Raw genomic sequence first — 12,834 nt, 5'->3', positions numbered from 1 at the left:
GCAGGTCATCTAGTCCAACCCCCTGCCCAAGCAGGAGACCCAACATCTGCCTCTACCTAGGATTGAACTCACAACCTCCTGATTATGAGGCAAGAGTTCTACCTCTAGGCCACCACAGTTGGCTATCACAACAGCCCATTTGCTCAATGCCTTTGCCTGTAAGGCAGGGCAATTGATTATGCACTTGGGGGCCTGTCACAGAGGAGTCCACCTATTCTCCAAAGCACCTGAGGACAAGACAAGAAGTAACAGTGCGAGATCATTAATTAGAGATGTCTATGGAAATTCTCATTCATGCAGGTCATGGTTGCCCCAAAGGTGCTTTTTCAAAAGGCAACTGGATTTCCTTTGTTTTTCCTTAAAGGTGTTTTCGCTTCTTATCCATGCAGCTTCTTCAAGAACTGAAGAAACTTCTTGGATAAGAAGTGAAATGTCTTCAAGGAAATACAAAGAAAGTCTACTTGTCAGGTTTCCGACGGATGTCCTAACTAAATCATGAGCCTTGAGCCAAGCTTCAAAAGAAATCCAGTTATTTATTAGGAGCTCCATGTCAGCACGTACCCAAATGAAGCCAACTCTGACCCCACGTAATTTATGGCCCTAATCATGACCCTGTTTCCCCCCCTCCCCCAGGTTGTGTCATCAATCACATTAGCCAACGGAGCAATTTTGTGGGTTATAGAGATCACTCCCCTCCGGCCGCTGTGGGTAACCCTAGGAGACAACCTTGAGAAATATATGTCTGGAATGTGTTCCTGTTTTGGCTGCTATGTTGCTTCATCAGTTCCCCCTCCCGCTTGCTTATGGCAACTCGAGAGCAGATCAGGGATGCTTTGTGAGTTGACACCAGTTGCATTTTGAAAAAAAAAAACACCTTTGGGACATTAAAGGCAGATCCAACTTAGAACTAAGGAGAAATTATCTGAAAGTGAGAACAATTGATCAGTGGGCTTACCTCTCATTCAGCGAAGAGGTTGTAAAAAAATGCTTTGAAAAGACTCTGACGATCCCAGCTGAGTTGCCTGATCGGCAGAGACTTTTTTTCTTTTAAATGCCTCTGATGATCAGGCAACTCAGCTTGGATCGTCAGAGGCATTTAAAAGAAAAAAAAGGTTTTCTTTTGAGCCGCGCGATCATCAGAGGCTTTTTTTTTTTTAACTTTTAAAACCATTTTTTCGGCCAAAGAGTTTGTAGAAAAAAATGCTTTTAAAAGTTAAAAAAAGCCTCTGATGATTGTGCGGCTCAGCTGGGCATGGGGAGGCAGGGATTTTTGCTACCGGTTCTCCGAACCACCCACCTCCATCGCTACCGGATCGGGCGATCCGGTCTGAACCGGGAGCATTTCTGGTGTTCCCTCACTGAAGATTTTCAAGAAGTTTTGTGTTCCCTTTAGTTGTTTGAGCAGTGTATAAACTACTGTATGTAAAGAACAAAGTATTTAATAAGGCTATTTCATTCATTCAGATCTCGGATGTCTTCTGCTTGTGTTCCCTTTATTTTTTTGAGCAGTGTATATGACAGGGTCTTATTTTCGGGGAAACATGGGTATGTTACAGTGCACTTGATCTGAATCAATCATGGTTTGCTTGATCGACACTCCTAGTATTGAAGTAAAGAAACTGTTGTGTTCCAAAGCTTTAACTGTTGAAACTCCCGGCCTATGAAATATTTATCTCGTCTTTGTGAATTCCCTCTACAAAGAAACATCTGGTTCTTTTCTCTTCAATCTATGTGAAACTTTAAAAGGATCTCTGCGGCTTTGTTCAAACATGCTTATATTTTTTGTAACACCGATGTGCATTAACAACTAGACAATTTCAACTCACAGAAGTGTTTGATCCTCGGCCTCGTTTGTGTTGAACCCGTGTTTAGATACCTGAGGAGAACAAATGAGAATGGGTTGATAAATGTTGTTGATTGATCTCCTGAAATTCAGGCCTTCATTCATTCCCCAGGAGGCCTCGAGATTTATTAAACTGAACTCACCAGGGTCGTCGTCTGAACTAAAATGTTATGAAGGTGTTTCTCTTCTATTAAAAAGAATCATTAGACAAAATCACATAAAATCCATGTCTTTGTAGTCTCTACAGATGAGGTCTTTCTAAAATATCTAAAATCAATCTAGGAGCTTCTTGATTTTTTTTTTTAAAGAATGAGAAAATAGGAGGGGGTTCCCCATTCCCATTAAAAAGTGACTTTTTAATTTGGAACTTGAAATATTTTAGACAAAGTAGACGAAGACCTGCAGAGAGGCTAAACTTTCTCCATTGTTTCTATATAACACCTATTTTGAACATGCGGTGTTTATAATGTTCTTCTCTTGAGATGCAATGAAGGTAATTTTGGAATACGAAGCTCCGTAAATGATTTGGAGACTTATATCCAACGGGGTGGTAAAAAATGGACTGCCCGTGTTGTCTAGAGCTGTGAGAACTGTTAACAACAGGTTTCACATGCACATGTCTCCTCATGATTTTACTCAGAAGGAAGTTATTATAGGATACACAAAGCAGTTCCCCCTTCTTTTTTCATCCAGAAGGTGCTACAGAGACCAGAAGAAGACGCCGTTTGAATGAAAGGCGCTAAAGAACTTCAGTAAGATGAAATAAATAATGTGGCATGACATTTGTGATCAATCTATAACTTGTTTAGATCTGGTCTGTTTCTACATCAACAAACTAGTTATAAGTCAAAAGAGTGAAAGTACAGTGTTTATGATCTTGATCGTTTTGTTATGAGTTCAGTGGTGGTATTCAGCCGGTTCAGGTATTCAGTGGTATTCAGCCGGTTCAGGTATTCAGTGGTATTCAGCCGGTTCGGACCGGTTCAGGTGAACTGTTAGTGGCGACCTGCAGGTGCCGCCTACCCATCCTGGCGCTATGCCATCCTATTTAGCCACGTTTTCTAAGCCATGCACATGCGTGAGCGAGCAAAGCGCATGCACAGAAGGCCGTGCATATGCACGGAAGGCACACGCATGCTCACATTTTCAGTGCGTGGCAAACCGATGATAAATTATGTGAAACCTACCACTGTATGAGTTGTGTTATGAGATTTATTATTTCAGGTTTATTATTTTTCACTCTGCTGTATGTGAAGGCTGTCGTGCCATGTCATGCAAACTGACTCACTCAAAAAGTCACTCAGGCTCGGAGTGATTAATAGAAAAGGGAGAAGGAGCTACCTTAGCACCCGTTGGCTGGACATAATAAAGGATGACACCAGGATGACCACGGTGGACCTGATGGAGGTGGTGTGAGACACAGAGAGTACTGATCGATAAAGTGGATAAAAGGCTAACAATGACAATATTATCGTGTTTCCCTGAAAATAAGACCCTGTCTCATATTTTTTTGAACCCCGAAATAAGCGATTGGCCTTATTTTTGGGGAGGTCTTATTATTTTGGGGCACGTGGAGCAAGACGGGGCTCCTCTTGCCATCTTACCTAGCTCTGTCTCCCTTTCCATAACCAGAGGAAATGCCAGGGACTGGCTACAGATGCATTTAAATATTTTCGGGGAGGGGTTATTTCAGGGGGGGTTATTTTAGGGGAGGGCTTATTTTCAGGGAGGGCTTATTTTGGGGGGGGTTAAAAAGGAGGTGAAAATTTGGGTGCGTGTTATACACCGAATGTAGCCCTGCCCACTGACTGGCCCCCACCCTTTGGCCTCTGCCTCCCAGTAATTTACCTCCTTGCAGCAAGCAGCAAGAAGAAACAGCTCATTTCACCTTCAGCACAGCCTAATTAGCACAAGTTGATTGCCCATTGGATTGGCCTCCCGACTCTCAGCTGTTACAGGCTGCAGGGATTGCCATTGCCTATTGCTGCACGGGCCTCTGCTGCTTACAGCAAGGAGGTAAATTGCTGCGAGCAGATTTTTTTTTTCTTCTTGTGATAATCAAGCTATGCTGAAAACAAAAATGGAAGTAAAGCAGGCAATTTGCTCTTTTCTGCAATGAGGCAAAATTGCTGGGAGGCAGAGGCAGGTTTCTTTTTCTTGTTTTCCTCACCAAAAAAGGTAGGTGCGTCTTATAGTCCGGAGCATCTTATACTCCGAAAAATATGGTACATGGAAGCTCTACAAAAATTACTTCTAAAGACCTGATCAACGATGTCTATTAACCAATGAGTGTCAGCGTCCCAGCACTGACATATAATAAAGGGAGGAGAAGCCTGAACTTTTGCCTACTAAATCCCTTTGAAGATTCTGTCTCCTCAGAGATGGGAGAGGGGGGAGACATTCCTGTGATCTGACGAAGAAGGGATCGGGAAAGTGACTTGGAAGATAGCCAATGAGAAGCAGAGAATTGGGGATCGGAAAGGGAGGGATTGGGGGGCAAAGGTCAGTACTGACCACGAAAGAGCCAAGATCAGATTGCTGTGCTCGAATAAAGAGAAAATTTCCTTAAAGATCAGCAGTTTGGAAATTCATTTATTTTGAGATAGTATCGAAACCTGACAATGAGCTTCTAGGTATCTCAAAAGGTGCAACATTCAACTGACCTGGGCTAGACTTGAAATCAAATGGGTTCTGGTTAGAACAACAATGGGAGGCCACCAAGACTTTTGCATTACATTGGATGTTAAAAAAAAAAATTCTCCCAAACGATAATAATAAACCACGTTTGTATCATGGCCAAGAAAAGTACATGGATATGTCCATATAGTCACCCAAAGAATGAATATAGTTTGAGGGAGACTTTATCTATTCAAACTTTAGACCATGGGCGTCCAACATTTTGGCTTGCTTGGGCCTCATTTGAGTGAAGAGGAATTGTCTTGGGTTGCATATAAAATATAGTTAGTATATATAAATCATACAATAAAGTCAAAAGCTTATGAACTTGTGGGGCTGCATTACTAGTTGTCCAAGGTTGCATGCGACCCATGGCCACAAATTGGCCTCGCCTCCTTCATATCCTGGACAATGTGTTGTAATCAGATGTGTAGGATTAGGGATATATTTTTTTTCAGTTGGTTATTACAACATTGACTATCTGGGTTTTTTTCTAGCATTTTTAATTATTATGTGTCAGCATTACAGAAAAAACCCCAACTCCAAGTAAAGACTCTGAAGCAAGCATTTTTCAAAGTTCTATTTACTAGAATAGTAAATTGGCACATCTGGGAAAACCTGAATCTGAGAGGTCCAGATTTTCCCTCAGTAAATCAAAACCCCCAAAACCCTCCCCTCAGTCCTCAGTCGATCGTATGCTCCAATCAACCGCCATCCCATCTCGAGGCATCACTCCGACCACTTCTTCTCCAGATGCAAGATCGCTCTGACCTTGACTGACAAGAAGAATGCTATTATGTCTACAGACAACTCCTCTACTAAATTCCCCCTCCTACTTTCCCCCACATGAGAAGGTGGCAGCATGGAAGCTTCCGGTCTAATATGGCTTCCAAAGCTGACATTATGTCTGTCGCGGGTAGTGACGGGAGCAGCATGGCGCTCCCATGTAACACCGCTCCTGCGCAAGCTGCACTGGCTCCCAGTTGTCTTCCGGGTGCGCTTCAAGGTGTTGGTTATCACCTTTAAAGCGCTCCATGGCATAGGGCCTAGCTATCTGCGAGACCGCCTGCTGCTACCGACGACCTCCCATCGACCCGTGCGCTCCCACAGAGAGGGCCTCCTCGGGGTGCCATCAGCCAAACAATGTAGGCTGGTGACCCCCAGGGGGAGGGCCTTCTCTGTGAGGGCACCTACTCTCTGGAATCAGCTGCCCCCAGAGATAAGGAGAATCCATGACCTCAGTGCCTTCCGCCGTGCCCTTAAAACTCACTTTTTTCAGCAAGCCGGGCTGGCTTAAGAAGAAATTTTTAAATGTTTTTAATTGGTTTGTGATTTTTAATTTTGGGGCCAAATTTTATACATATTTTAACTGTTTTTTAATATTTGTATTTTATGTTCTTAATTCTGGCTGTACACCGCCCTGAGTCCTCAGGGAGAACGGTGGTATATAAATTAGAAATAAAATAAAATAAATAAATAAACTAATTTATTGTGTTTACTTTTGAATTTTGTTTTCGGCATGTTTTTATGTGTAGTTACGGTAGCAGCCCAGAATCTCTACGTCGAAATGGGCAGCCATACTCATAATTTTTTTTATAAAAAAAAAAATAGATAAATCTCTCATGAGGGGCAACCCCAGCCCAACAAAACTCTGAGGATGAGCCAAAACGATATATAGACAAAGAGATAACTTTCTTTCCATAATAAATACAGGAACATGCTGAACTAGCTTTGGCACAGGTCTTTGTAAGAAATAATAGAAGTTTGATAGAAAGCTTATCTGTTGTGGTGGTAATTCTATGGTCCTCCTTCGAAGCTGAAGTTGCATTTATGAGTAAAAAAAGAAGGAATTCACAGAAGAACCGTGAGCTCTCCAGTGATTGCTTTCTCTGAAAATGGCACATTGAATAATCTTGACACCTGGGAAGCTTTCAAAACCATTGAAAAAATAGAGCCCATGTCAATTAGCAATTAATTCATCCATTCAGAATACTGTAAGGACAGAGAAGTCACCGCCCTTCCTTTGTCGCAACCATTACATTAACATTGGTTATACAAAACCGATGGATTACATTGTCATGAACCACAATGCACCGAAATTTCTAGCTTTCTCTTTGATTGTATTTACACAATACATTGAACTCCGTTATTATATATGTAAGATAAAAGGACAGGCAGAACCTGAGAGGGGAGTCAAGAGAGTAATCAGCTTAGATTCACTACATTCCCACAAGTGTCTAAGTCCGTGATGGTGAACCTATGGTACCCTCTGTGGGCATGTGAGCGGTCGCTCCAGTTGTTGTGGCTCCGTTACCTGAGCCTGTGTCATCGGCAGGAGAGGACTCCGAGAGTGAAGGGGAGGAGTTGGCAAGGCCTCCCTCTCCAGGACCCTCCTCTTTGGCAATGCCTTCGGTGTCCGCCGAAGGGCAAGAGATAGGGCCGGGGCCAAGCACGTCCACGCAGCCACAGATGGACAGTGATGAGGGTAATGGGTCTTGGCTGGATCCACGCCAGCGTCGCAGAGATAAGCGCGCACAACAGAAGAAAAGGCGTGCCCAAGATTAGACTGAGTCACTGGACCACACCCCACAGGGTATAAAAGGGAGCGTGGTGGCCAGTCAAACCTTGTGACGAACAAAGCTGAAAGCTTCCATGCCATTCTGCATTGCCGGACTTTTGCTATAGACTTTGCTGGATTATTTTTGGACTTGATTGACTCTGTAATTATTGAGCATTTTACTTTGATGTACCAGAAGCAGAGAGAAGTTATCTCTTTCCTTTGTAGTAATAAACTCTTGGCAGGCAGCCACTAGGTTGCTGCCAAGTTCCATTATCATAAGGAAAAGGATTTTGTTGGCTGGTTTGGTCTTTAACTCTTAGACGTCTGTTGGTGTGTGTGCATGTGAGACGGGGACAGAACACCAGTTCAGCTCTGCCACGCATGTGCGCGTGCCTCCCGCCAGCCAACAGGTCTTCAGGTCTCTGCCGCACATGTGTGGGGGGCGGGGTGCATGCAGGGCGTCATGTACACATTGCATTTTGGGGGTTCTGGCATGCGCGCTTTGGGCACTTGGTCCGGTAAAAGTTAGCTGTCACTGGTCTAAGTCCAACTGCTCTTGAAATTCTGTTAATTCTTATTTAACACCAATTAAATAATTGATTTATTGCTCATGCCTCTACACAAGAATCTAGTCAACTAATAGCCATAATAATTAATTGACTAGATTCTTCTGTGTAGGCATGAGCAATAAATCAACTTCACTGGAACTTTCCATGTGATCCCGATTCTTTGCGCCTGACAATAAACCTACAATACCTTCATGCCTCTTTTTGTTGTGTCTTAACTCATGAATTAACCCAAGTTCTGGTTTGCATAACATGGTGGTCTCAGATAAACCAAATGGGCTTGGATCAACATGCTAAACCCCCTTCTCTTCCGACAGGCTGGGCTAGCTTCATAAATTGAGTTTTAATTTTGGAATTCTTAAATTTTTGGGTTTTTTAGTTAATTGGCCTTAAATGTAATACTTTTAATAATTTTTTAAATTTAAATTGTGATATTTGTATTGTGTTTTTACCTGGCTGTACCCTGAGTCCTTCGGGAGAGGGGCGGTATAGAAATAAAATTATCCTTATCCTTATCCTATAAAAGCTTTAATCATGACTAGTATGTTGTGTGAATGCAGCCACTAAACCTGGGTTATGCATGTTGTGTGAATGCTCCCTTTGTGGGTTTCCTCCTCCTGTCCTGACCATGGTTATACACTCTGCATTTATGCAAAGAAATGAACTCTCTGCATTCAACAGTTGTCTTCCTCAGTTTCCCCCTCCAGATCCTGTGGAGAAGAAAGAAATCTATAATTTTTGACCACATCAGTAAGAATTGTCCACATTTTTCTTTCTACCGCAAACCAGGACAGTGAGAAAAAGATTTGCTTAGAAGAGAATAAGCCAATTACTCCAATGTAAAATGTGTTAATTAGGAGGGAGGGGGGAGGAGAAAAAAACAAGAAAAATGTGTGAGTGAGCACATTAATGGGGAAAAAAGTACACGCCCCAACAACCAGATATTAGCAGATTAAATAGATCCTCAAATCCAGATTTTCAACAGAAAAGAAGAGAGAAGAAACATCGCAAGCTGATTCTCTTCAATATTGTTTTATTTCTTGAAACTGTTTCTTACAAAAATTAAAAATAGATGCTTTAAAATGCTTCCTTTGCCTTTAAAAATTAACAGATGGCAGGAAGAAGGTGTCTCTGGTTTTCAAAATTAATAGATCATTTGGAAGGAAAAAAAAAAACCATGTAGTTTGAGCTGTAATTGATAACGTTCAAAAGTTAGTTGTTTCCTAAATTTTAGTATTCACTTTATAGGAAGCAGTGATAAAATTGAGCTGGTTCTATCTGGCTCAGGCGAACCTGTAGCACCGGTAGCAGGAGACTCCGCCCACCTGCCCAGACGTCATCATGTCCTGTTTTTGACCCTCTGCACATGCGTGCATGCTCACATTGGCGAACCAGTAACGAAGGTAAATAAATTTCACCCCTGATAGGAAGTAATGTGAATGCAAAAGAATTCACTTTTGTAAATTTCCTGTATTGTTGCTTACAAACTTCAGGTACCAGTTCTCCAAAGCACCTGACGGCAGGACAAGAAGCAATGGGTGGAAACTAATCAAGGAGAGAAGCAAGTTAGAACCAAGGAGAAATTTCCTTACAGTTAGAATAATTCATCAGTGGAACCACTTGCCTCCAGAAGTTGTGAATGCTCCAACACTGGAAGTTTTTAAGAAGATGTTGGATAACCATTTGTCTGAAGTGGTGTAGGGTTTCCTGCCTAAGCAGGGGGTTGGATTAGAAGACCTCCAATAGCACTAGCAATAACACTTAGACTTAACAGTGCTTTACAGCCGTCTCTAAGCGGTTTACAGAGTCAGCCTATTGCCCCCCACAATCTGGGTCCTCATTTTACCCACCTCGGAAGGATGGAAGGCTGAGTCAACCTTGAGCCTGGTGAGATTCGATCTGCCAAACTGCTGGCAGCCGGTGATCAACAGAAGTAGCCTGCACTACTTTACTCTAACCACTGCGCCACTGTGGCTCCAAGATCCCTTCCAACTCTGTTATTTTATTCTATTCTAGTTTTCAGCATATATTCCATTATAAAATGCTGACCGGTGGTGAATATAGTTCAATGACAACCATTAAGATCACTAACCAAGGCCTACCAGATGACCACTAGGTGATAGTAAAGAGATGGACTTAAAATCATATTATATAGCACCACACAACATGCTAACATGCCTGTGAAGAAGGCACAGAAGAGGCTGTACTTCCTGAGAATGCTCAGGAAGATAAATCTATCTCAGCATCTACTTCTGTCCTACTATCGCAGCTCCATTGAGAGTGTCCTGACATACGGCATTCTTGCATGGTATGGGAGCAGCTCTGTAGCGGACAGAAAAGCTCTACAGAGAATCATTAAAACTGCCCAGAATATCATTGGGCTCCAGCTACCAGCCCTGGACGACATCTTCGAATCTCGTTGTTTGAGAAAGTTGCATAACATTCTCAGAGACTCTTCCCATCCTGCTTACAATCTTTTTGGACTGTTGCTTTCTGGCAGAAGATACAGAACAATTAAAACTCGGACCACACGTTTTCTGAATAGTTTTTAATCCCAGAGCTATATATAATTGCACTCAACAATGAACTAAACGGCCACCGTCAGTGAGATGTTGGACAACATTACTTGGTCTGTTGTGTGGATGTTTGGGTGGTTTAGGGGTGGGGAATTGTGGTGGGTGGGAGTGTGTTTGGGGATTGTTATGTGTGTTGGACCTGGTCTTAGGGTGTTAAGTGAATTTCGTTGTATGGGTATATTGTGTATACATGTACAATGACAATAAAGTTGTTGTTATTGTTGTTGTTATTATTATCATTATCATTATTACCACTTGAACACCATTGGCATTGACAATTCAACATCAGTCAATTGCAAAAGACAGCTTTACCTGGAATAGCTTACATCCTGTGATGATAATATCGGAGGAAGGAAGGAAGGAAGGAAGGAAGGAAGGAAGGAAGGAAGGAGGGAGGGAGGGAGGGAGGGAGGGAGGGAGGGAGGGAAGGAAGGAAGGAAGGAAGGAAGGAAGGAAGGAAGGAAGGAAGGAAGGAAGGATGATCTTGGGAAAGCTACTCATATATGCTGACATAGATTAGAATTGTGCAGGAAATGGTACTCTCAGTGATACTCTAAGAAAGCAAAAGTTGTACTTTGAAGAAGGGTAGAACATAGTATTGGCTCTTTTGAACTTTGAACTTGGAGAAGACACCTAAGGACATCATAGATAGGTTTTTTAAGAAACCCAAACAAATGAGTCATGGAAAAAGCCCATCCAGAGTTATCCCTCATGGCACAAATGATTGGGATCAAATTATTATAATTTTACACATTATGTGAAGACATAACTCTCTAGAGAAATCTATAATAGACTTCTAGAAAGTTGAGAGAAAATAGAGAATGTGTAGCAGCAAGATGGATGGACTCAATTTCAACTGCAAGAAAAGCACCATAAAGATACCTAAATGGCCAAATTTACAACAGCAAATTGTTAGCTTTTGGAGAAAAACTTTATGCTTACTAAGATTTGCACCAACGGGACAGCACTCAATCAATTGATCAAGGTTGTATTCATGTAATACACCTAAACTGTATACAAAATTATTATATTTAGTAGATTTGCCCACTGCGTTGAAATAAATGCTAACAATCTTCTAGCCACAAAATCTAATCAAGATTATAATTAAACAAATTCACCTACTATACACATACTAACACTGAGTCTTTAACTGATTCAGTTAAGCGTGTGAATGCACAGGTCGCTTGTTACTAATGCTATCTAATTTGCCTTATATTCTAAATAGCTTGAGTGTTGCACAATAATCGTGTTGCTTTTTACTGATTATCTCACCCTGAGATCCATGGAGATGGAGCGGAATAATGATAAATGCATCAAAGAAAATACCATGGTGGGATTTTCACTGAAATTAAGAAGTTCCCCAAAAGTGCTATGAAGTTTTGGGGAAGTGGTAACCAGTCTGCAGGATGGAAAGTACCGTATTTTTCAGAGTATAAGACGCACCTACCTTTTTTGGTGAGGAAAAGAAGAAAAAGAAATCTCCCTCTGCCTCTGCCTCTGAGCTATTTTGCCTCGTTGCAGCAAACAGCAAACAGCCTTCATTTTCGTTTTCAGCATAGCTTGATTAGCACAAGGAAAAAAAAATCTGCTCCAGCAATTTACCTCTTTGCAGCAAGCAGCAGAGCCCTGCTGCAAAACAGCTGAGAGCAAATAAGCTGAGAGTTCAGGAGGCGGATCCAATCAACTTGTGCTAATTAGGTTGTGCTGAAGCTGAAAGGAGCTGTTTTTTTCTTACTGTTTGCTTGCAAGGAGGTAACTGCTGGGAGGCAGAGGCCAATGAGTGGGGGCCAGTGGGTGGGTGGGGCTACATTCTGTGTATAAGACGCACCTAAATTTTCACCCCCTTTTAGGGGGGGGAAAGGTGCGCCTTATACTCCGAAAAATACGGTATGTCTTTTCCATATTTTTCCCTACCAGTTTATCTTAAATTTTCAATTCTAAAATAAATTCGAAGAAGCCCTACACTGGAATTTAAGGCCAAGTTGTCACATCAATTGAAGGATAGGAGGCAGTTTTTCCAGACTGACACGTGTGTCATCCTTCGCTGATTAATTATGACATTGCCAGAACCAACATCCTGTACTTTACTGCTCAACAGAAGTAACTTAAAACCCCTACCACCTGATGAACCGTTGAGGAATGACTATTTTTCAATTAATTACTTGTCAATGATCACTACCTATTGTCTGAATCACAGTTGTTGCTGTCATACTTGATGGTAGTCTTCATCAGCAGGACAAGGAAAGCAATACGGAGGCTGAACTGCTTCCATCTGGCATGAGCAAACTTCCACATGGGTGGCTGCAAACTTTAGTTGGGCTCGGCAGGGAAGTTGGCACCTCTGTGATAGAGGAAAGCACACACTTCATTGGTTCACACCTGTTGCTGGCTTGTTTTACCCAGCTGCTCTCTAGCTTATAGTTCACTAGCAATGATTTTTCCAATTGCTATTTACGGCGGCGAAACTCAGGCGCTGAAAAAGGCAGGGGAGGAGAAAGGTGGATGCCTTTGAACTATGGTGCTGGAGATGACTGTTGCACATTCCTTGGCCTGCAAAAATATCAAAGAAGTCCTAGGATCGGTTCTCACCAAAACCATCGCTCGATGCCAATG

The sequence above is a fragment of the Pantherophis guttatus genome, chromosome 7 (genome assembly GCF_059756535.1).
Source record: "Pantherophis guttatus breed Tessera chromosome 7, ASM5975653v1, whole genome shotgun sequence".
Classification (NCBI taxonomy): domain Eukaryota; kingdom Metazoa; phylum Chordata; class Lepidosauria; order Squamata; family Colubridae; genus Pantherophis; species Pantherophis guttatus.
The sequence above is the reverse complement of the archived record's forward strand: the minus strand, read 5'-3'. Positions refer to the sequence as shown.